Raw genomic sequence first — 26,803 nt, 5'->3', positions numbered from 1 at the left:
TGAACCTGAAAGCAATGAATCTGACAGAGTCTAAGACACATGTTGTGCCCTTGGTCTTTGAAGAAGGCAACCTGTCAGAGGGGCAGACCCCTAAATAATGAATACAGCTGTGAGGCCTTTTTAAGTGAGTCAGAGGCAAAGATTTGCACTTGTTGGTTCTGAATGAGAAATATTTCTAATTGTGTGATCGTAGTCAAAGGTGAGTATACAAAAATGAGATTTCTTCTCCTGAGAACAATCTGAGTGCAGAAGGAAATGAATATATGATCATATGAGTTGCTGCTGGTTTCATAGTTGTATTCATAAATGCTTATGTAAAGATATTGCCTATTCACGTTCATGTCCTACTGATGTGGGTAGTTTGGAGAGGTTACTGTCATCAGCTTGATCCATATTTATTGGCATTAGGGCCTCATCCAGTGTGCACTAATAATAAATAAATTGACTTCAGCAGCTGTTGAGTAGGCCCCTTGGGTAGCAATGATATGGAAGAAAGTAAAATAAATTAGTACTCTAGTACAAAAAACCTTTTCCTGGTTTGCTTATGGTAATATACTGGACTAGGAGATGCTTGTCCCTTTGCTACTGGATGCAGAGACACAGTACATAGACTGGAATATAGAATAGCTACAGAAACAAGAAACAAAACACTTTGGCTCTTTTGCAGATATGCAGTGAGCTGGGGCATGATGCATGGAAACCCTTCATAACTGGTTATCATGACACCCAAAGTCCTAAAAGTACCTAAAAGCATTGAAACACTTACTTATATTAGAAATCAAAGCTGATGGAATTGCTTGAGCACTATTGGTCTCTGATAGAGCCCCAGTGAACACTAACACTGTGAGCCAAATCCTCACCTGTATGAACAGATATAGTTGCACTGACCTTAACAGAGCTATGATTGTTTACACCAGCTGATAATCTGACCCACCATTTTTACAGATGACTGGGAAGGGAAAGGGAGAGAAGGCCAATGCTAAACACAGATTCTGTTGTATAGAGGGAGAAGTGAAAGTGCAGTATTTGTAACAACTGGTCCTACAAACAACTGTTGCTCGAAAGTATGACAACTTTGGACTCTCCTCCTTTTAAAGATTATTTGATTTACATATTTATTTGTCTCTTCCAAATGTTGGAGCTGTCTGGACCCTTTTTATGGTACTTAAATGGCCTTGCTGCTAAACTAGCTAGCATGGTACAATGACCATCCATGACACAACTGTATCACTCCTGGTTTGTCCCTGCAATGGGACCCCTTCATATGAGCTGTTCAGTGGCTCCCATTTCTGCCTAGGCCAGAAATAGTATTTTTTATGATAGATCACCACAGGCATAAAAATTAAATTAACTAACTAGTCAACCAGCCATACTTTTCAAACCTCATAAGAGAGATTGGGTGAATGTTCAGAATGGTTCTTATTTTAATGTAATTGCTTCACCCAGCCCCAGTTTTATCCTTCATGCATGATGAATTGTGAGATGGTTATACCACTGAGAACCAGCCCACATTATTTGTAAACAATAGAATTTTTTGTGACTTTGCTCAGCTGATTTACAGTCTTGGCCCCTTAAAATTGCTATCGTCTTGAAGATTTTCTCTGTTTTAAAGAATGTAGTGCTATTCAACAGAATTCACCCTGAAGAGCAGGAAAATCCCCTGCAGAACCCCAGGAGTTTTAAGTGCCCAGGATGATAGTATATAATTAGGGCTGTCAAATTATTTTTAAAAAAATCAGTTAATCACAAGATTTAAAAAATAGTCATGATTAATCACAATTTTAATTGAACAGTAATAGAATACTAATTTAAATGTATTATAAATATTTTGGATGTTTTTCTATATTTTCAAATATATTGATTTAAATTACAACACAGAATACAAAGTGTATAGTGTTCACTTTATTATTATTTTCTATTATAAATATTTGCACTGTAAAAAAGATAAACAAAAGAAATAGTATTTTTCAATTCACCTCATACAAGTACTGTAGTGCAATCTCTTTATCATGAAAATGCAACTTACAAATGTAGAATTATTATTATTTTGATACATAACTGCACTCTAAAATAAAACAATGCAAAACTTTAGAGCCTACAAGTCCACTCAGTCCTACTTCTTGTTCAGCCAGTCACTAAGACAAACAAGTTTGTTTACATTTATGGGAGATTATGCTGCCCTCTTCTTATTTATAATGTCACCTGGAAGTAAGGGCAGGCAGTCCCACATGGCACTGTTGTAATATAAAGTGATCACTATACACTTTGTATTCTGTGTTGTAACTGAATTTGAAAATGTAGAAAAGCATCAAAAATATTTATAATATATTTAAATTGGTATTCTATTATTGTTTAACAGTGTGATTAAAACTGCAGTTAATCGTGACTATTTTTTAAAATCTAGTTAATTTGTTTTGCATTAATCGCTTGCATTAACTGTGATTAAATGATAGCCCTATATATAATATATGTAGTACATATTCTATAGGGATTTCTTGCTCCACATGGACTGCCAAAATTGAACAGGAAATGGGAGCAGAGGAGAGAAATTCTTGGCTTCTGAGTCAGACTTAAGGATTAGCCGTAGCTGAGCCATGGATGCTCTTGGAGTCTGTCATGAAAATTGGACACTAAGCTAAACTGAGCTCTTGGTTAGAGGGAAAAAAAGTACTTGAAATTGCCCTGATCTCTTCATTCTCTCTGAAGCATCTGGCACTGTCCACTGTCAGAGACAGGATACTGGCCTAGATGGACCATTAGTCTGACCCGGTATGGCTGTTCTTATGTTCTTATGTTCATTCAAAAGGCTCCAAAATGGTGTTACTTCTCACATCATAAATCTAACTGGAGAGATTCTGTTTGTAGCATAGATTGTTTAAATCCAGAGGGAAAGCTGCTTTAGAAACCCCTTACAGGATAATGTTCTGCAAAAATTGTTCTTTTGATGCCTTGATTTGAAACCCATGCTTCTCATTAACACAAGCTGCAGGGTGCCTGAAGATATGTCACTGAAAGGGATCTGCTTTAGAAACTGTGTGAATCTACCACATGGATGTGCACGGTTTAAAGCAAAACGGGAAGAAATGAGAGTCTAAAATTATGTATCTGTTAGTAATTTCAGAGCCACATGACTTAGGGAAAAATCTGTGATGTGCTGGTTTTCAGGAAACCAGCTATCCTTACAGATTGGCCAATGCACTGTGACACCAGAACTTTAACTCCTAATTTTTTTCTCATGTATTCAGAGCAATATTTTTCTTCTCAATTGTGCCTGTTATATCAACATTCCCATGAAACCTATCAGTCAGAAAATAAGAACCTTTGCACGCACTATAAGATCCCCCTCCCTTCCTTAAAGAAACAAAGAGGAACTGCAAGGGATTTTCTCGTTGGGTCCTCTGGGCTACACAGCACAGTGTAGTTTGTTTTAAGATGTGAATTCTCTGGGCTGGAGGCTTAGGGTATTGCCTGCCTGTGGAAGAGTTACTAGAGGTTTGTTTGAGTTGGCACTAAACATATTTAGTCTGACAGCCCTGATACTGACAATCAGTTGGGAGGGAATGGTATAAGGTGCACTATCCTTGATATGAAAACAAAGGTTGAGATTAATGACAAAGTTAGTGACTACTTCAGTTTCCAAAGCTGACCTACAGTAAGTGGTGTGTTACACATTAGATTCATGAAGTGAATGCATTTGTTTTCTTCTTTTTTTTTGATACTAGATAATCCTTTCTTTTCCTTCTCCTTGGCTTGAGCGCTCAGCCAGCAAGTTGGATAACAGGATGCTTCACAGTGATTCCCTTCTCCAAAAAATATTTTAGAAGTATTATGTTGGTGATATATTGTACTTCTACCTGCTAAGTTAAAGGAAGGAGATGGACAGGAATATTTCCTAACTACCTGATACCTGCAATGCAATGTAATGTGTGTGATGTGATGCATTGCAATTTACTGAAGCATAACTTGATACAGTATATCCAGATGTAATTTAGAATAGCATGCTGTCACATCATGTAATATAAATGACATAGATTTAACACATAGTAACTTGACTTTTTGAAAATGCAGCAGTCGGATGATAATCATGACAAAATGTGATGAGTGTATCACAACATATGAAAACCAGTTAGGTCAGGCTTAGACTAAAGTGGCTTAATCCCTTTATGACATTAAGTATTGGTAATTTTAAAAAAAATTGCTTGTTAAAACATAACACAAATTTCTTCTCTCAGGTCCTCCCATCAGACCGTGACTCCAATATTTTTGCTGTCCCAACTGATGCATTGGTTCCATGCATCTACAGAGAGCAGAATATCAGAACTGAGTTCAGCTGTACACTTCTAAGTGGAGAATTTGGCCTATAAAATACATTACAATAATAACAAAAACTGTCCTTTGGCTGTCTATTTTTGTATATGGAGTAAGAAACATGTGCTTATTCAGATACAATATCCTACTCCAGTGTTAAATAGTGGCTATACTCATCCTCTATACCAGGGGTGGCCAACCTGAGCCTGAGAAGGAGCCAGAATTTACCAATGTACATTGCCAAAGGGCCACAGTAATATGTCAGTAGCCCCCCATCAGCTCCCCACCCCACTCTCAGCATCTCCCACCCACCAGTGCCTCCCCCTCCCTCCACGCACCTCCCGATCAGCTGTTTCTTGGCATGCAGGAGGCTCCGGGGAGGGGGGAGGAGTTAGGGAACTGCAGGCTCGGGGGGGCGGCAGGAAGGGGTGGAGTGGGGGCATGGGCCTGTGGCAGAGCCAGGGGTTGAGCAGTTAGCACCCCCTGGCACATTGGAAAGTTGGTGCCTATAGGTCCAGCCCCAAAGTCGGTGCCTTTACAAGGAGCCGCATATTAACTTCTGAAGAGCCGCGTTTGGCTCCGGAGCTGCAGGTTGGCCACCCCTGCTCTATACTCTCAGGGTCTTCTCTTCACCAGGGAAAAAGTTGTGTTCCTAACTTGTGTTAGCTAACACCAGCTAACATGAGGTAAAATCCTAATGAAGACAATGCAGTTTGTCATTTTCCTATGAGTTGGCAGGTTGAAGTAAAGACTATGGATGAGCCTTGGGTTTACCTGGACTTGCTTACTCATGTTAGTGAATTCTACAAGTTAACCATGTGTCTTGTAAAAAAAAGTATTTCCTTTTATTAGATTAACATTTCTTGCCTTTTTCATTTCATTGGTTATCCCATTCTTATTGGGAACAATACAAGTTAACGCTCAATTAACGTACAACAATCATATGGGACTCTCACCATTATCAGTTTAGTAGTCCATGACAATCCATTATAGTTTGTGAAACAAAAAAGAAAAGGAATACTTGTGGCACCTTAGAGACTAACAAATTTATTTGAGCATATGCATCCGATGAAGTGAGCTGTAGCTCACGAAAGCTTATGCTCAAATAAATTTGTTAGTCTCTAAGGTGCCACAAGTACTCCTTTTCTTTTTGCAAATACAGACTAACACGGCTGCTACTCTGAAACCTGTCAGTATGCTTCCTGTAGTAATCATTGTCTGGGTATCCTGTTTATTAACTTCTCCCAAAAAGCATTTCAAAAGTGAGCAAAGAACTGAATTTCAGAATAATTGAGTATAAATTCAGAAATCTGCTCTTTTGCTAGACCTCTTTTGTGTGCTGCTTTGCCATCTGTTTCTTAGTGAGACTCAATTAACAATACTGTGCATATTTGCCTGCTGTGATTGTTACAGCAAAAAGTATATTCCTGAGCTAATGAGGGTTTTGGTGGGTGTCTGGAGCTTGCTCCATTTCAGCAGCCATTAACTGTGTTGGATTTTCATGAATTTTAATAATTAGAATAATTATAATACATTATACTGATTTGGAATCTTTTGATGTGTTTCATGATCAGAGAGTAACTTCAAAGGGACCTGACTAGTTCATTTAACATCCCTGTGATAAAAAATAGTTTTAGACTAATATATTATCAAAATAACAACACAATTTATGATCCACTATTCTTTGCTTACCACTCTTCTTCTTCCAAAAGGTGCTTTTTAGTCTGTCCTGTCTCTCTTGATGACACTTCTTTAAAAGCTACAAACAGAGATCATTGCATGACACTCATCCTGAGCTTAGGCAACAGGGCTTCCTTCTTCTTCTTATACTTATTTTCTCACTATTTCTTACACAGGCTTACACAGCAGTGCTTCCTGTTTTCAATTATGACAAACTATTTATGAACAAGAGGGAGGGGAAGAATTACATGTGAGATGCCATATAATAGCATGATAGGTACATGAGTTCCACTTGATTCATTGCTTGTTAAAACATTTCTGTTATGTTCTTCACCGCATTCCACATTTTTGTGTGTTAACTATTTGGACATGCTGAAACCTGATCATAAAAATGAGTCAATCAAGATCCCAAAATCACTGAAGCACATTAAGATACACTTGCTACGGGCTAGGAGAAAATTAATTGGACACCAACAAAATACACAGTTCTACATAGTTCATTTGGATATTTTTTAAAAAATCTGTCAATTTGTAGCATTTTCCAAAGCACTTCTGGCTGCATTTGATTCTTTCTTCCAAACAACATTCTCATTGGCTTGATAGTAATATTCCTTAGAAATTATGCAATGGTTTACATTTGTAAAGCACTCTGAAGACATTTTCACTCCTCCTTTTGGCTTAAAGTTTTCAGAAATATCTGCATGCAGTGACTGGTTAGATGTGCAACTAGCAGTGCTGGAATTCTATTGCTTCTAGCATGAGATAGGTGATATGATCAGGTAGTTAGAGATTAATTCCATTCCTATAATACTGAACTTGATTAGACATGGAATAGCAGGGTAAGCATGATGGTTTTGGTCACAGAGACCTCCCTTGGGACTGTCACCTGATGTGCTGAAATTACCTCTGAGCCCGTTTTCCCTACCAGCTTGGGACTTCAGAGCCCTGCCTTGTTGAGCCAGACACGCTAGCCTGCTGCAGTACAGACTCAGGGTCTGGGCCACGCCCCCCAAGCTGCAGACTTTAACCAAAAACAGCTCAGTAGGTTACCTCTCCAGCACCCAGACACCCAGTTCCTGATGGGATCCAAACCCCAAATAAATCTGTTTTACTCTGTATAAAGCTTATACAGGGTAAATTCATAAATTGTCTGCCCTCTATAACACTGATAGAGAGATTTGCACAGCTGTTTGCTCCCCCAGGTATTAATCAGTCACTCTGGGTTTACTAATAAACAAAAGTGATTTTATTAAGTATAAAAAGTAGGAATTAAGTGGTTTCAAGTACTAACAGATAGAAGAAAGTAAGTGACCAAGCAAAATAAAGCAAAACCACACAAATCTAAGCCTAATACATTAAGAAACTGATTACAGGTAATAGCTCACCCTCAGAGATGTTCCAATAAGCTTCTTTCACAGACTAGACTCCTTCCTAGTCTGGGCCCAATCCTGTCTCCTGGTACAGTCTTTTTTAGATCCAGCAGACATCTCAGGTGGTAGGCAGGGTTTTCTCATGACTGGCAGCCCCTTTTGTCCTACTCCACCCCCTTTTATAGCTTTGGCACAAGGCGGGAATCTTTTGTCTCTGCGGGCCCCCCCCCCCCTTCTTAATGGAAAAATACCGGATTTAAGATGGATTTCATTATCAGGTGACATGGTCACATGTCACTGTAAAACCCCCTAGTCTCCATTCCCCCTGTGCTGGCCCACAGGTACACAGGAAGGCCTTCAAGTAACTAAGGCCATTTACAACTGATTGTTTCTGGAGCACCCTTAATGGCCGCCACTTAATAAGTTTACATCAGTGATACAAGTTTATATCTTATCCTCCTAACTTTGGACATAGAAATAATACATGCAAACAAATAGGATGAACACACTTACTAGGTTACAAACTTTCTAATGGCACCATACAAGGGATATTTAGTGTAAAGCATATTCCAGTTATGCCATATTCTTAAGCATATTTCATAATGCATATGGAGTGCAACATCACAGTAGGGATAAATGATTTTATTATACAGATGATAATTCTTGTGGTTCTTGTTTAGTTTAATCTGCAGCTCCCATGTCCTTCCCCTGCGTGACCATGCCGAGTACCTCTGCTTTTGTAATGTAGGCAAGAGGCCTGCCACTCTGAGGATACCTCATTTGTATACCACTCTGATGAGGATGCAAGAGCAGCAGCCCTACCTAGCAGTTGCACTCACCTTCTATATATGAAAAGCGCTGCTGCTTCTGGACACTATTGTCTTTTTTTAAAATAATCTGAAACATTTTGCTTTCGTTGACTGAACTCCACACCTTGTAGGAACTCCAGAAATCTCAGTACTGTCCTTCCTTCCTTTAATTAAAACATGATGCAAAATAGTAGAGAAATATCAAAAATCAACCTGGTGCACATACAAGATTTCATTTTCATTTCTCTTGCTTTGAACTCCACACAGTTAAAATTACAATTTAAATAAATCCATCTCCTATACACCAGAAAGAGATGAAATCTCCCTTGCAATCCAAAAATATATATCTCAAATTCAGTTTTAATTAAAACTGCAGCCTCTTCTCTTAAAGTACATTTCAGTACTAGCTCTATGTGGTTTGTAAAATTAAATGGAAGTAGGGACATAAGTCCATTTTTAGATCTCAAGGTCTTGAATTTATTTACCTGACTATCCCCTTCTCAGTTCAAGTCTCCTGAATCACTTACTCCCTATCTCTTCTTCTTTGAACCTGGCTGCTACCGCAGCTCCCTTGGGTGGAAGCTGCTACTTGTCAAATAACTTGTATGAGGAATTAAGACTCTCAGCATACCTAGACATCGGATTTAGGAAAACTGCACTGCATGGAAGACTGCACTGCATGGAACAAAAATTATACAGAACTAAACTGAAAGCAGTCACAATCTCACAGCCCCATCTGTGGAGGTTCATGTCACTAAGTATTTAATTAAATGAATCTGCATCCCCTAGTAGCCTCCTTACTGCATAGAGATCTCTTGCCTCTAATGTACATTGGATTACTGAAATGTTGGTTTCACATATTGGCCTACAACTGAAAAACAGAAACTGATGCTAAAAAAAGCAATATGCCCCACCTGAGTCTATTGGCCTACTTTCCTAACATTCTACACTCACGCTCTCCATCTACCTTTGTTCTTTTCTATTTCCACATTAGAGCTGATTTGGTTTGAGTCGGAGCCGCCCCTCTCCCCAAGAGATATGATCCAGCCAAGCTACTGAACATATGCACACAGTAGCATTAGGGAAATCTACTCTGTTGAGACAGTAATGGCATATGAACATGGTTTCATGTGGAAATCTGAGGCAGTTGTAAGAGTGTTTGTCAGAGAGAGGGGTAATTTTAAAAATTCCATTGAGAGAAAACTTGTGCTAAGTCTATGAATAAGTACCACACCAGATAAAAGATAAACTACAAAATGCTGCAACTGCTAAAGACTGACCTAGTTATTAATGTTGATATAAGTTTAGCTATCACCTTGATTATCATACACATTGTAAGGAGAGTGATCACTTTAGATAAGCTATTACCAGCAGGAGAGTGGGGTGGGGGGAGAGAAAACCTTTTGTAGTGATAAACACCCATTTTTTCATGGTCTCTGTGTATAAAAACATCTTCTGTATTTTCCACAGTATGCATCTGATGAAGTGAGCTGTAGCTCACGAAAGCTTATGCTCAAATAAATTGGTTAGTCTCTAAGGTGCCACAAGTACTCCTTTTCTTTTTGCGAATACAGACTAACACGGCTGTTACTCTGAAACCTAGCTATCAACTATGGATGTCCAAAGGCCTCTAAGTATCTTAATTTTTCAATTTTGCTTTATTAAATTTTAAGCAAAGAAGGCAATACACTCAAAGAAATGCCCTATAAATTCAGAATAATAAAAAAGAGAGCTCTCAACAAAAAAGGTGACCCCAAACCACAAAACAATGAACCAAGGGGAAAAAAAATCACAAAAAATTGGAGGGAAAAACAGTCTTCAGACTTGCCTTGATGAATACCAAAAGTCTGCAGTGGATGCCTAGAACCTGGGATAGCCACTTTTGATTTATAGAAATCAAAAGAAATAAATAAAATACATACAAAATCAACACTATTTAACAGTGTAAATCTGCCATCCTGTGACCCAAGTGATCAAAATGTGAATGTGTATGTGCATGGAAGTGCAGTACAAAGAGCCCCACTTCAGCCTCCATATGGGTTCCTCTCAGACTCCTGTTCTGTAGTGAGACAATATTGCTGGAATCATTGCATTAGAGTTTGTATCCACTTGTGTAATGTGGCTTATTGAATAGGGAAACAACAGAATTTCATCCAATATGCCACAAAAATAGTTTAAATGACAACAAAATATTCTCCTATTGCCCTTGTAATGTTTGGGGGTGAAGGGGAAAGAATTAAAAACAAAACAAGAAACAAAACCAACCTGAAAACCATCCAGTGCACCCTCTCAACAGGGACATGCAGTAATAGAATGGTGACGTATTAGGCAAGTTTGCCCAAGAGGAGCAGTAGGAAGCAGTGGTAGAGTTTCTATTACCTCTGCTGTTTCAGAATGGTGGTTGTTACTAGTTATTATTTGCATTACACTGGTGCCTACAAAGCCAAACCAAGAGTTTGGGTCCATTGTTTTAAGTACTGTAGAAACATGGAATAAGAGTCAGTCCCTCCATCAAAGAGCTTACAATCTGAACTGAAAAGAAAGGCAAAGGAGAAGTGCATAGTACATACAAGCAGAGAGAACAAAACGATGGCTAGCAAATGTCATTTTTATTTCCACATTTTTTAACTGTTAGGTGTCGGGGTTCTGTGTGTGGGGTTTGTGTGGGGTTATTTTTTTAAATTTTATTACAGAGGTTGGGTTGCAGTGGGGAGCAAAAGCCAGGAGAGCATCAGTTAATGGGAGGAAGGGAGGTTGAAGGGAGAGGGAAGAGGAGGCGGGGAGAGGAAAGAAGGGGCAGTGGACGGGGAACAGAGGCTGGAGGGGAACATAGGGGACAGGGAAAGTGAGGCTGGCAGTGGAAAGGCTATGAGGAAAAGGGTTGGGAGGCATAGATGGCTGATGAAAAGATTCTTTTTGGGGAGCTGAGCTTGCCTAGCACTCAACCCTCAGCAGTGGCTCCTGTTCAAGCCCATGGGCTCTTGCCAATCACAGATTCGGAGGAGCCTGCCACAGTGACACTTAACACATGTGTCTTTGCACAGGTGGGGCCCTCTCCCTGTGTCCCATTCCTGACTTTGGTGCCACCAGATTCAGGGCTTCAGGATCCCCCCCGTCTCCTGGGAGTCTCACCCTTTCCCAGAGAACCTCATTCCTATTCCCAACATGGGGACTCTCTGCTCTATGCCAGCCCCAACTCCTCTTGGGAACCCCCCAGGATCTTTACTTGAACAGTTCTCTCCCACTCACCCGGGGCTCCCATCATTGCTCCCACTCCTGACATGGCTCCTGAGCTTCACCGCCCAGTGCAGCCTCCCAACACTGGCACTTTTCAAACTTCCCAGGAAGCACTGCTAAGGAGTCAGTGCCCTCTGCCAGGACTGAGCAATCTCGCTCCACCTGCAGATTAATCCAGTGTGCACATGGGGCTCTCCCGCTTCGATTCCTCGCCCACCTCACCCCCTTCCTGGCCAGGGCTTTGCTTGCTGAGCTGGGCTTTCACATGTGCAGTGGGATGGCTCAGAAAATGACAAGGCAGAAATAGATTGAGGGAGAGGGGCTGAGCCCATTCTAGCCCTAGCCACCTGCTGCCTGTGATGGGAGGAGATCTAAACTAACAGCCAAACAATAAGCAAAATGTAATGCCCTGAGGCTCAACTGAAAAAGTCACAATCTAATGATAGAAAGTGCTCCATCTGCTTCTTATAAGAAGTCTTCCAGTGCTCCTGGACTGGCTCCCCACAGGAGCTGTTATTTTGTACATTCCCCAAGCTCATGTGGCTGAGGTAGGGTGCCCCAAATCTAATCCAGGTTTTAGGGGTGTAGAGGAAAGTGGAGGGTCCCAGACTGACTATCCCCAGTGCTGTTTCTGCTCTGTTTCTTTTCCTTATCCGGGTGGTATGTGTGCTTTGCATTTTGACCACTAAGGCCCTGAGTCTCACTGACCCACATTTACCAATCTGGCTGGGTAAAAAAGGAGTCTGAATGGAAGCTTCATGCTAGTTTATTCTGTTCTTTATGTGTTCTTATACTGTCCACATTGTGGTAGTATATGAGTGCCCTCCAGGTGCGCACTAAATATCCTAACATCTGTCATGTATGGTTCATTTTCATTCTCATTCTCTCCCCAAATTGAGAATTGGGTGTACAATGAAGTGGGGTTTTTTGCATTTTTTTAGTATGTACACATTGCTCTGCGATTTATATTAGAGAAGTCAAGTTGAAGAAATGCACTTGGAGCAGCACGTAGTGAGGTTTGTGATGATTCTTCATTCCTGTGGCAGTCCTTCTCTTGTCCCTGGCTAGCCCCTGGCAAAGCTGTTTCATGAACAGGCGAGATTTACACTTGTGATAAAAAGTTCCATTGTGCCAGAGGAGCAGAGTTGTCAAGCAGGGTCTCAATTCCAGAACTTTTAGATGATTTTTTTTTCTTGCTATCTGGGCTCAGGCCCATGAACACCTGAAAGATATGGACCAAGACCTTGAACTTGACTTGTCCAGTTCGACCAGGCCATTTCCTCTTGCTGTGATTCGTGACTAGCAGAAATGACAGGCTGTGTATCTGAAGCTCTGCTGGTGCTAATATGTCTCATGCATCTGCCTGAGGCCTAAATTTGTCAGAAAAAATTTCCTGTCGTCTGCTTTTCATTGCCAGTTAGTATGTTTTGTGGGACTCCACTTATTAGCACAACAGGGGGACAGAGTTCCACAAGCCCCTCCTTAGAGCCCTGGCACAGGGGTAATTAAATGAACCAGACAGAGATTTGACTACACCCTTCACATCTGGGACCACACAAACAATTATTTTGGGTGAATAACTTTAGTGCTGACAGAAAATTATAGACCAGTAAATGCAATGCACATGGCATATTTTATATGGGGGACTGATTGACACTGCAGGGGGGACAAGGTTCCTAAAAACCCTCCTGAGGCGTTAGCATAGAAGAAATTACTTAATACATGCAAGAAGGTGATTGCGCCATTTGCAACTAGAATTCCAACACACTAAGGCTCTGATTCTGCATTGAGAAATGCATGGATGCACCCTTACAGCTGTGTGACTCTTTGATGGGCATCTTGGGCAGGGATTCTCTCAACCCACTCTTGCTACCGGCCGCAATCGTGCATTGAGAACTACTTGAGTGAACCCTGTGCTCAGGTGGAATCACATTGAGGTCAGTGCTGTGCTGTATTGTTTTTGCTCTACTGCTGATACATAAGTGGAGCCTACTAACAAGTCTCTGCTAGAGGAGAAAGGAAGGTTTGGAAGATGAGTGCTCACTCACTCCTGGCTGCTTATTTGGATGAATAACAGTTGTTTCAGGGTTCAGTCATTTGAAAATCAAGTTTTTAATTTATTTGAGGTGAAATTCTTGTACAAATTTGAAAACAAACTTTTGTGGGCTTCATTTGAAGAGATCTCCTCTAGACAGAAGCCATCTTTCAGTATAACATCAAAGGACCATCCAACTGTATGTCACTGGTGTGGCAGCTACTAGTGTGTGCTCCAGCAACATGTGGCTGGAGTCTAAGTCAATCTCCAGTTGCACATCAAATTACACAGATGCATAATTAAAGTAACAGTATGAATTGTGGCTATATGATTTTTTTGTAGCATAAAATGATATCCAGAGAATATTTATACTGTAATTGGGAAATTTAGTTTCTAAAAAAAGCTTGTGTAAATGACTTCAGAAAGCTTAGAACTGAAAGTAGGTTCTCTTCTGTAAAACAATGCAAATACACAATGAACATTAGTACCAGTGATTATCTTACAGCTGGACAATGTTGCTTCAACTTCTAGGATATTTATTTTAAATGGCTCAGTTAAGTGTCACACCACTCCAAGTCAGACTGCTGAGCAGAGGTCAGTAGAGGTTGAGAAATCACTTTGTATTCTCTTCTGGATGTAAAGTATAATGGTGGTAGCCTCTTTTGTCTAAATAGTCTTCTTTTTGTTTACTGAGCAGTCACTGAGCTGTGCAATGAAAAGAGTTTTTTAAACTCTAAAAACAACACACTGCAACTACAAATAAGTTATCTACTGATTCTGTGCACAGAAAGAAAAATCACTCTTGATCGGGTATCACTTTTCATCTAAAGTGGATTCTTATTTACATGTGTACTGACAGGCTAGAATAGGTGCAGAAAAAATGAGAGACTGCTTATTTTGGGAGAGATATTTATAGGTTTAGATAGAAACACACAGCTCTTCTTTAGACATATGACTATGTATTGGGTAGCCATAGATCACATACATAGCACCAGAGTTAACTTAAAACTTAAAAAAAGTTAGGGGGCTGCTTCTCTATACAGTGGAGCAGGCAGGATTTTCTTGTCAGTAAAAACAAGGATATTAGCTACTTGGCTGGCAGTTTCTGAAATCCTCACTCAAGAAGTCTATGCAAGTGGTGAACTGACAAATAGAAATTCAGTGTGTCGGTTTTCTTTAGTGGGAAAATAATGATCAGGTTCACAATGGCTTTTGGAATCCAGCTCAAATCAAGCATATCAAAGCTGTTCAAAGTAAATTCTCAGATGTTTTGGTTAAAATGTGTGGCAGGTTGTGTTGATTTGTGAGGGCTCGAACAGTGAGGAAAATGCATCCTACTAAGGTACACTTTCCAAAGGCAGCAATTCAAAAATAAGTTGTTATGATAGCAAATTCAGGATGAAGTCATAAAGGGTTTTAACTTTCTACAATTGCCAATGAAAACAAGAACCATAAAATTGCTTTCTCTGACCTGCTCTGTCCCACATGCAATCTTACACTCATTTACAAAAGTGATTCCAGAATAAAGCAATTATACTTGGTGAAGTACGTATGGAGACTGAGGCCCCCTACAGCTCCCCCAACTCTGTCCAGTCTCCCTCTTTGTCCTTTCCCCCATCTTACCCCTTCCACCTCCCCCATAACACATACACAGAGCCCATCAATAGATTCCAGCTGGCTATCTCTGTAGAAATAGTTTTGAAAAATAAAACAAAACAAAAAAATACCTCCTAGCAGTTTGTTTGATAAAGACTGTGGAATTGTAAGTCTGTCACAATGAGGCCTAAAAATCAAAATGGCAGTGCCAAGTTTTCTGCTGACAGAGAGAACTTTAGCTGTCTCTTGGACCTGTGTCTAACAACAACATCACAATTAGTAAGAGCAAGACCTATGCAGCTAAACTTTTACCTCACTGTCAACAAAGAATGTGCCAGTTGTAATGTATTAGGCTTTCCCTTGACAAGTTTAAGGTATAATAATGAAACAGTTCATGTGAAAGACTGATAAAATAATCTATCAGATAAATCAGTGTTATAGCTTATTCACGCTTGTACTCAATACCTAAGAAAAAGAAAAAAAAAGCTTGGAGGAAGGGGTGAGAGGGACATGATCTTCCTTGTTTATTGATACTTCATGGCCTGCAGATGTCCTGTTTCTTTTTGTGTGTGCAGTCTTCAACATGGATTTGTAGTGTGATTGTCTTCCTCTCAGATGTTGTATCCTGTTCAGAATAATAGCTTTGTACTACAAGAGGGCATTCCATCTGAACCTCTGAAAATTCTTTATGAGCACTGATAAATTAAGGCATATTTTTTTCTATAAATACCATGAAGTCTTATGTGTCAGTATAAATAATATTTTCACACCTCCCAATGTTCCTGTCATGTAGATAAGTATTCTGCAAACTTCTTTTACAAAAAGTGACTCTCTGCCCCTTTGCCTTCATGAATTATGAGGGTGTAAAGAGGGATTATAATTGAAATTATTTTGCATTTGCTACTAAGCAATCAATATAATCCTTTGAAAAATACATCGCACAACAATTTTGCTCCTTGCTCTTGAGAGAGTCACCTATAACACTTGTGCATGTCTGGATCATTTTCCACCTCAGCTATTAAAATTTCATCTTCTCTTACCTTTAATTTATCTCTTCTACTGTCCATCCCAAATGCTGCTATTAAAATGAACTTATTTTCCCAGTACTCAGACCATGCCACTCCCTGTTCTGAATCTGGTTTCTTTCACTGGCTCCTATGAACCTTTCACATGAAGTTGAAGCTCTTCACCCTCACGTTTAAGGTTGTACACAACTACCCTACTGCTTATTTCTCTGTCTTAATCTTGTTGTATTCCCTTTCATGCACCACACAGGACTTGCTCTTCTCCTTTCCCTTTGTCCCTGATTTACCCTGGCCCTGCACATTGTGTAGTCATTTACATTAGTGTAAAAGGTGTTCAGGACTCTACCATATAAGAATAGTACAGTTTGTCACCCCCTTTATACTGATAATAACAGCATAAAGTGTAGGGGGATGATGAGTCAGCCCCCAGTTTAATCTGTGTATCTTCCTCTGTGCCACTCCTGTCTCTGGGGCAGTCTTCCACTTCTGTGCTAGTAGATAATACTCTTTATTCAAATTTCTCCTTAAATAAATGCAGTCCTGTGAACTATTAATAATAATCCACCTTACCACCCCCTTAAAATATCATCCCTTAGTGACCGGACTGTGAACTGGTCAGCCAAGATATTATATATATGAACTGCTTTGTTTGTCTACTTTTGATATCCAGTTCTTTGAGGAATGGACCATCTTCCTTTGTGGACTGTACAGCAACAAGCAGCCTAATTAATAATAATAATTGTGCTATTAAGAATAGTCAAGAATGTATTGAAATTTGAAGGCTGTCAGAAGAGAACTCCATGTCATTTATCTAGCTAGCTAGTTATGAAGATATTAAATGAATCTAATGGTGGAAAAGGGTCTCAAGATTTTATATTTTCACTTAATCTGGTCTCTCTCATTGGTGGCGACAGGAACATTTGCAAAGACGTGTTCATTTATAAATGATTCCTTCCTTGCTGGGATTTAGCCATTAGTGATTTTCTGGATTGTTTCATGCATCATATATGATTATTCAATGACACATTTAAATCAATGTCCTAAGTGTCAAATATTTTCCCTTATATCTTTCACATTCCAACAGTTCATCAGAGTATTTGTGAGCACCATCCCTGTGAAAAGAATTTGACCCTTCTCTTCCAGTGTGCTTCTCCATGTGATTGAATAACTTGCTAACCGGGGCACTACCAGGATTCATTGAATATTTCCCATTCACTAAGCACAATGACCCACAGATGGATAAATCCTCATGTGGTTTTCTGGTTCTCACAAATACTTGACTCTGGAAAGCAGAGGAAAGTAGAAATAAATGTGCATGTTAATACAAAACCTTTTGTCCTCTTCTTATTATTGTAGTGTTATCTGTTTGTACCTTTCCAAATAAGTCTCAGGTTCCAAGCAGGTTCAATATAGATGTCTTTTTTAGTGTTTTTTATATAACTTGGACCTACATGTTAACTTCATGCTAGTACACACAATCTCAACCTAAGAATAATTTTTAAAATTCATGAAATATGAAAAAAATGTAGCACACTTCTAACTAGGGGAAGAGAAAATATATGGCTCTCAGTGTCCCAAAAGCAACCATCGGGTAAATGGAGAAATACTAGAGGAACTAAGTCATTTTACCTATCTAGGAGTGAGATGGGCAATGATGGTGATACCATGCTAGATGTCAAGCAGCAGATATAAAAAGCAGCAAACAACTTTCATAAACTAAAAGATTTGGAAACGTAATATGATCGGCACTGATACAAAAATTCAAATTTTTTAACACTGGCATCATGTCCATCCTCCTTTAGGAGCAGAGTCATGGAAATCTAGAAAGAAATTGGAAGATTAACTCATTCCAAAGTAAATGCCTGCAGAAAACCTTCAGCGGCCATTGGAAAGAGTTTCTTGCAACATTAGAAATTCTAAGTAGGGCAAACCAACCTAAAGCATCAAATTTGGTAAGAAGATGACAATGGACATTTAGGACATGCTTTAAGGATGCCACCAACATGACTTCAATGTCAAGTGAGAATATGGACGCCACCTTGAAAGAGAGTGACCTAGATAAATATTATGCAGAACAATTAAGAAGCTAAATACATCAACATGACACTCAGAAGCCTGAACAGACCAACACAAGACTGAAATAAATGTTGGAAACTGGTAGATGCCACACACATCTGAGGAGGCAGGAAAATAAAGAAGATGACGCTCCTAACATAAAAGTTAGTCTTTTCAGATGTTTTCTTTTGAGGATGCCATAACAATCAAAATAGCTTTTAATTCATTTATTTTAAAACTAAGCTGATTAGTCCACAATGTAGTCTTAGTGCCCTTTGAGGGAAAATAAAAGCTGCTGGCTGCATTTAAATTTTTTTTCCAAATAAAAATATTCTAAGGATTTTTTGCATAAACCCATTTTGGGGTTATATTCTCCTTTTAACATATGGAGTTTATGTGCTAAACTTCCATTACAATTTACACCAGGCTTGATAGTGTTGGGAATTTTCCTTGTCTTAACTATGTATGCTATACTGGTAGTAATGTGAAGAAGGTAGTCTTGTAAATCAGAAGCAGTTATAAGTAATGTAAGATCAGAACCTGGACTTGCAGCATATGTTATGTATTCTGATGAATAAAATGACCTTGAGGCAAAACTTACAGTATATGGGTGAAATAAGAATAAAATTTTGAGTACATAAGGAAATTATAGTTTGCTATTTGCCAGGGACTTTCTTTACAATTCTCATTTAGTAGCATGCTCTATAACTGCTAAATATTATTATTGATCATTTTAAATATACAAAAACGTGGTTAGGAGAACCTTAATGTTGAAAAGTCAAGCATGCAAAAATTAGGAAATGCCAGAATTACGGTTTTCTGTGCAACCTTATTTTGATCCTGCTTTTGAATATGCATTAGGATTTAAGCTGGGTGCATACCTGATCAGTTTTCTGGCAGATATGAAAAATTAAAAAAAAATTGTTTTGGGTCAAACCAAATCAAGTTTTGGTGAATCAAAAAAGTCTGTTTTGGGCTCAAATGAAACATGTTGTTTGAGCTGACACATTTTGTTTCTGTGCATTTTAATATGGCTAGGTTCACAAAATGTCCAGCAGAGGATGCAGTGGTTAGGTCACTCACCTAATTTAGCTCAGTGATTAGGGCTCTAGCCTGGGATGAAGGAAATTCCACTTCAGGTCCCTGCTTCAATGACTATTTAATTATTTATACAAAGTGGAGCAACTTTAACAGGAGAGATTTAATGGTGATGTGTCCTAGAATATCCAAGTAGCTAGAGCATTCTCCTGAGAGGTGGGAGATCTGAGTTCAAATCCCTTCTCTACATTAGGTACCAAGGGGAATGGAATCTGAATCTTTTCTATTTCCCGGGTAAGTGATGTAACAATGGGGCTAAAAACGATAAAGTCAGCACTACTGCCTCCTCCTCCTCCTTTATGGATCTAGCACCAACCACCCCCAATTTTTTTTAGGCCAAAACCGTGTGGGAAATTCATGACAAATTTACCACTAGTTCTGTTATCTGAAACTGCATTTTTTAACAAATAAACTTTTTGAAAAATGCCGCTCAGTTCTAATTATGATACAGTCTGTAATTACATGATTGCATACTACTTTTTCCATAGGATTCCTGCCTCATTTAATTATGTTTAACACTCTGGTTACAGAACAATCTTCCTATGACTTTAATTGCCTCTCTTGACCTTTTCTACTTCTTGCTAATTCTTTATATACTTCTATATCTTTTTTGAGATGGGGTGACCAGAACTAAACCTGGTATTTAAGGCAGATAATTGGTTTATGTAATGACATTATAACATTTTAAAATATTATTTTGTATCCATTTTTAAATAAAACTTAATCTCTTTGAACCCTGCAAGGTGGGGGAGTCCCAGAGCTCGGGCTCCGTCCTGAGCCCGGAAGCCTACACAGCAATGAAACAGCCTCTCAGCCTGAGCCCCATGAGCCCGAATTGGCTGGCACAGGCCAGCCATGGGTGTCTAGTTGCTGTGTAGACATACCCTCATCATCTATGTAGGAGCAATTCAGTTTGTTCTTTTCAATTTGCATTAACTTGCACTTGTTTACACTGAATTTCCTGTATCATTAAGTTGCCCGGTCACTGAGCTTTCTTAGCTTTTTGTGAAATTCTTCAGTGTTGTCTAGTCTTGATTAGCTTCAATAATTTTGTCACATACAATAGCCCCAGATTATTAGCAACTATATTAAACCTTCATCAGTCATCATAAATATGGTTGGGGCAGTCCAGTATTATCCCCACTCTGTGCTACAATTACCTTTTATCATTATGACGGGTTTCAGAGTAACAGCCGTGTTAGTCTGTATTCTCAAAAAGAAAAGGAGTACTTGTGGCCCCTTAGAGACTAACCAATTTATTTGAGCATAAGCTTTTGTGAGAGTGAGCTGTAGCTCACGAAAGCTTATGCTCAAATAAATTGGTTAGTCTCTAAGGGGCCACAAGTACTCCTTTTCTTTTATCATTACCTGTTCATATTGTCAGTTCATTTTGGCTGTCCCTTTGATTAAATTAGTCCATTAAACAATCTGTTGTACCCTAGAATTGTTAGCTGACAAAAACCTTGATAATCCGTCGCTCATCAGCAAGTATTTTTCAAATGAATGAGCACTCTACATTATTCTTGCTTCCAAAGCCTGTTTCTGTGTATTTAGCCTTCAAAATTTCTCCTCCTCATGCATATAGTCTCACTTTGTGTTTTTAAATTAAATGTGTATAGTTGGAAGAAATCATGTAGGTTGAAGGAATAACTCTGAGCTCTATTATCTCTCTCTCAAGTTTCTGCATGGGAAATGTGGACAGGTGAGGCTAAACATGGGCGGTAGTGCTATTCAGAACATTTAGGTTACCTTTCCACTACACTCCATCCTTTTGCCTTCTCTGAATCCTCATCCTCTGAATTCCTTTCTTGTAGAACTCCAGGAAAGGGACAGCCTCTGCACCCCTTCTTCATGAGCACTAAAGGAAAGACCTACCAGTGGAATGGATGCGCAATCCCCGTTCTCCAAACAAACATACAGGGATCATACAGCATTCTCACTGGTAAGAATACTTTCAGTATCCACATTTTTTATTTAGTTATTTTCTTCTACTCTTCCCTGTCATAGAGGGAAGGCAGGAGGAGGTTATTGAAACAAATCTTTCTGGAAGTTTAATTATAAGATATACACTCAAGCCAGACGTAGTTAAAATTGCAATGCGATACATTTTACTTGTCACCTGCTATCTCAGGTACTGTAGGGGATGTTTGAGCCCAAACCCTTATTATGTGTGGAAAATTATTACTACACATGTGAGTCAGGGAGGAGATTCAAAGCAGGGATTATAATTTGAAATAAATCATACCATGGTATAGTAGTGACACCAAAAGCACAACAGCAACATTTTCCTTTGTTGACTCTGTGACTACAGATGATTTCCTCCTTTCTTTTGTTCTTTGTCATTATATGGTTCAGCAGCCTCAGCACGTGAGACTATGACCACCACCTATCACAGTTTTCATATAAACAAATATCTGTATCCTCTTACCCAGTCCTGTATCCTTAAAAAAGGGAAATCATGCTTTGTTAATGCTAGCCTACTTTCCAGGTACTCTCACCAATCCCTCCAGACTATATTATTTCATCTTGAGGTGTCTCAGTTGTTCATAATTTTTCTTTCTGTGTAATTTTCCCTGCATGGCCACAGCAGATGCACAACTGTTTCTTGGACTTTGCATGTATCGCACAATCCATTGTTGAGCTTTTTTAGTAAATATAAATTATCATTCAGGTCACTCTAAATATAGTTACTTCACTTCTTCTGTTATAACTATCAGGTGTACCGTTATCCTTGAGTTTAAGATGTATTTCATAGAAACTTTATCTTTTTTTCTCTTTGGTCCATAGTTTTTGACATTCCTTCTTAAATTCTCTCTTAACCAAACTTTTGAAGTCTGTTTACTCAGAGGCATCTTCATATCAACCTCCTTATTTTTAATTTCATGACCTGATATCCCAACATGCACTGGAATCCACACTATTACCATATGTATACCTAGTTGTACTATCTCCAGAGTTAAGAACAACATTTCATTGATTAAATCATTCCTGCTTTCTGAGGCCCCCTTTCTAATCCCCATTATACCCAATAAAGAGTTAGATAGGATACATCAGTTACCTGGGATTATCTACTGAACCCAAAGCTATGGTAACTAATCTCTGTTTTCCAGGCAATGTCAGGAAATAAATCAGTGGGGGACACAGCACCTCAGTCTGATAAATGATTGGTACACACAAGAGTGTTTCCACCCAAAAATCCTTGTTTTTATTGAATACAAAGCACACATATAAAATACATTAGTTTAGAAGCACCCCAAAAACAGTCACCCAAAGTCTGAGATGGAATTGAGTGATTCAGCAACAGGTTTCTGGTGGCCAACCTTCTGCCTAGCTGATGGGGAGTTTGATGCCAGTCTTCTAGCTTGTAAAAATTCCCCTAGGTAAGGGAAGGTTAAGTTGTGGACTAAATGTGTTTTTTCTCTCTGGAACTGACCGCATTCCAAGACTCATTCAGGAGAATGAGACTTTGTTCATGGTGTAGGTTCTTAGCTTTGAATAAAAATGGCTTTTCCAACACTGCTTGGAGCTATACCATTTTTATTCCTCCCGTAGCCACTTGATACTTAATTGATGTGACCTCCACACACAGCGATAGACAATGAAATTGTCAGCAAGCATCCAGAGATGGCTTCCTGTATAACAATTAGTTCTTTAAAGGAGTTTGGCATCCTGCCTTCACAAAAGCACAGTAACAATTTCTTCCAAGAACTGGCTCAGTGTTTCACCATTGGGTTTAATGAGTCAAATGTCACATTAGTCCAGATTGTAATCCACAGCTCCCCAAGAACCTCCAGAATGTAAGAGACTCTGGCCAAAACTCAAGCACAGAAAACTTCATATTTATCTTTCCCAGAGTGGCAAAAATTCTGGTCTGAATCTGAGCTACCTTATCTGCAAAGCAGAGGGTCATTCCGCACAGAGCAAAATATTCATTTTGCAACCAAGCCTGTCTGCCATCTGGAACAGTTCTATTTTGCAGAGATTGTGGCACAGTCAAAAACTCCTTCTTTACCTCCAGCACAGCTATGGAAAAAAACCTTCACATTAAATTAAGAATGAATTTAATTAGACTGATTTTGACCTAAATCAGGCCTTTTTGCATTAAAATATAATCCACTTCATTTTGGGGGCTGTTTGGGATTGGCCCAAGCTGTCCACAAATTCAGCTGCTGGCATTTCCTCTTCAAAGGGTCATTGCTGTGGTAACTTGGTACCATACATGGAACAAGAGCCTTTGAAACTGACACAAATCCCTGCTGTGTGTTATTGCTTACATAAGAATTTCTAGTTACTGTGATATCTATTTTGCCTTCTCTGTTTATTTACTATATCTGTGGTAAGACAACTACTACACGTGCAGCTGTGATCATTTGCAGCCTAAATCACCTTGGTCTGAAAATACTGGGACAGCTGATAAAGTGCATTGTGGGATCTGTAGTGAATGTAATTACTAAATGTATCTACTTTAGTTATGCTTACTGTACAATACATTTTTTAAAAACAGAAAATATTGGATACGGTGGCAGGTATACTTTAGAAGCATCTTTTCCAATTAATTGTAGACATTATTACGGAAGAATTTTCCTCAGTTTCTATTAATTTTCCTATGTTTACAAGTGGATGATTTTTAGGTATTTACTTCATCCTACCCAGAAAAATGCCCAGCAACCTCATGAAGAACTTACTGGTATGAGAACAAAAAAGGCTACTGTCTTGACAGTGTAGTAATTGTCGTTGGTACGTATTGTGTTTTTTGCCATAACCAAAGAGTAATCCTATACAGTTTGAATTATTTTTAGTTTAAGGAAAACAGCAAATTAAAGCAAAAATAAAGTCTATAAAGAGAGAACTCTGTGTGTATCTCCTGTAAATGGTAGGCTGCTGCAACTTTCGCAATAGAATAGCTGCTGTCTCTGTACATGGGCAGAATTCCTAAATTAATGGCTCAGCACATAAAAATCAAGTACCACAGTTTCATTATTCACTACACAGCCAGGGTTTTCTTCTAATGGAATAGAGCTACTGCTGATCAGGATATCGGTTGTTATTTAGGAAGCATGATAAAGGAAGGATACAATACAAATGGAAGCTAAAGTGTAGTTAGGCACTTTTCAGTCCATTTGGCAAGGTGCTTGTAGCTACCATTTTAAGACAGGTGAAACCATATTAAATAAAGTAATTAAAGTTAATGTGTATCCAGAGCATTGCAATAAATATAAAATTGAAAAAGAAAAAAGGCTGTGCAGGGTATTTGGCTTTTTAAAACTCTTAATACATTTCATGTAATATACCCTTTGAGAATGTTTTTGGGGAAAGGAAAGGCAAGATTTTACATATGGATCCTGTCCTGAAGATCGAGATGTAAGACTAGAGCTTGAAAGTCTTAAGTGCTGAGATGGTGTCTTCCAGACTTCTGCTTCAGGGTGTGCAGTACAGATGCCAAGACTATGTGACTGGTCTCTATTACCCACCATCATCCCTTTTACATGCAGGATCATTCAGATTTTACACAGGTCAATTTACAGTGAGAATGTTACATCAGTTATATAGTGCAGCATGTTTTCCCATGGCACCAATTTACAAGGAAATGCACATTCCCAGACATCTGTCAATAGCATCAGCATAATTGCCTTTGCAATTACCAGTCACCTGTCATCACAGGCCTTTTTATTTTGAAAAATGGCAAACAGGGAATTGAAATCTTGTCCTTAGGTCAGCTACATTAAACAATATATGTATTGCAGGCAGGCAGAGTATGGTCAGTGCAAGTGTACTAGATTTGGTTGCTTTTCACAAACACTTCCTCCAATTATTGACCGTATTTATTGCTCTGTGTGTATTTTAAACATTATTAAACTGCTTTTAGTTTTGTCAGATTACACTTTCTGCTATCAGAATTGGCATGTCTGCTGGCATTTGCAGCAGAAAGACAAATAGACTGAAATGGTAAGAGAATCTAAACAATTTTATCCCAGAGGTAGTTCCTCCAGGTCTGGGAAGGAACATAGTTCCAGGGCTGCCCACTCTCTGTGGGTAAATAGAGGATTTGATTTTCTATGGCTATTAATCATTCATCTTTCACCAGCACTAATTTGAAAATGGGGGATAAAAGCTGAAGTGTGGTAATTTCCTATTATAGGCCCTAATCTTGCAACATGTTTACAGGCAGGGTAGTACACCCATGTAGAGCCCTGTTGACGTCAAAGCTCTGGAGTACTTACGAGAAAGTATAGTCACTTAATTTAAAAAAAAAATAGTCTTAGTCCTACACTGATATCTTGTGGATAGATGACACAATGATATATGAGACCAGCCTTGGTTTTGCTATTATAACTTCCTGGCAGTTTCAAGGAAATTCAGTGGGCTCCCTGCAGGAACAGCATTCTACTTGCAAATTATATGCTGTGGTGTTGTAGTCATGTTGGTCCCAGGATATTAGAGAGATAAGGTGGGTGAGGTAATATCTTTTATTGGACCAACCTCTGTTGGTGAGAAAGAGAAGCTTAGCACATTTTTTAAATTAATGAAAATAAGCCTGTAAATATAACATGAGCTAGTCTGCATTCCTGGATAAGTTTTGTGGCTTTTTAATAGACTTGGGAGGACTGTTTGAAAAGATTGATTTTTTTTGTTATTGTCACCTTGCAATTATTATGCTTGTTATTATTGATCACTATAAAGGAGAAGAGTATAGTTGTAAAAATCATATAATAGGGAAAAAAAGGGTGAAGATGGAGGGGATATGGAAGGCAAGATCTGAAAGATGTGTTGGGGCAGAAGATGAAAGAATCAGAAGTTAGAGAAACAAGGGAGAGGCTGTGGAGTTTAGGACTGGAAGGAAAAAAGATGGATTATAAGGAAGGGAAGGAGAGAATAATGGAATAGAGAAAACATTTTTGATCCTCCCTGCTGTAGCTAGGTTAAATGTGAAATTGAGACACTTATTGTTTCTGTACTGAACAGATATCTTGGTGATGAGTGTGGAATGTCAACCTGCATTCAACAAAATAGAATATGTTAAACTGAGGATTATGTGACCTTAGAAATGGGTGAATAATGCAAAAAAAAAAAGAAAGAAAGAAAAGAAAAGTGAACAGTTGAAGTTTGAAATGAAGTCACTTTAAATCTCTGAGGGAGTCTTTCTGGTGTTTTCCTCCTTTCCTATGGACTTTGTCTGGGAACTGGATCTAGCCCTAAGATTTGGAAGTAAGTACAGTTCAAACATCTTTTGTGTTTGTTTTCTGTGAATATCCTGTCAAATTAATTTACTAACAGGAATATTGTTTGAAGAAGCAATTTTAAAATGAATATTGCTGAATATTTACAGAAAGTAAATTTTAAATTTATATTCACTTGTGCTCACAATGGAACTGATTCTAAAAGTTAATCTCCATCAGTTTGACTATGCAAATACTATGTGGTTTATATGTGCACTCTTACTGCTCATATTGTAAATGAAACAAACTTGCAGGTGAAGAATTATTTGCAGAAATCATCTGTTAATAATTTTGAATAATAAATACATCTAAAGCAATTGTGATCATTTTGTGGACAATTTGTGAATAAGGAGGACATATTCATCAATTTTTG

General features: G+C 38.7%; 1 long non-coding RNA gene across 1 annotated transcript in view; it reads left to right on the top strand.

The window, feature by feature from the left end:
• Window positions 1-26,803, top strand: part of LOC142071753 (uncharacterized) — a 72,703-nt gene that overhangs the window by 4,575 nt on the left and 41,325 nt on the right. Inside the window, exon 2 of the long non-coding RNA XR_012667944.1 lies at window positions 21,036-21,155. This is a non-coding gene — a long non-coding RNA (uncharacterized LOC142071753). The remainder of the gene's footprint in view (window positions 1-21,035; window positions 21,156-26,803) is intronic.

Source organism: Caretta caretta, chromosome 4, assembly GCF_965140235.1.
Source record: "Caretta caretta isolate rCarCar2 chromosome 4, rCarCar1.hap1, whole genome shotgun sequence".
Taxonomy (NCBI): Eukaryota; Metazoa; Chordata; order Testudines; family Cheloniidae; genus Caretta; species Caretta caretta.
The sequence above is the reverse complement of the archived record's forward strand: the minus strand, read 5'-3'. Positions and strand labels throughout refer to the sequence as shown.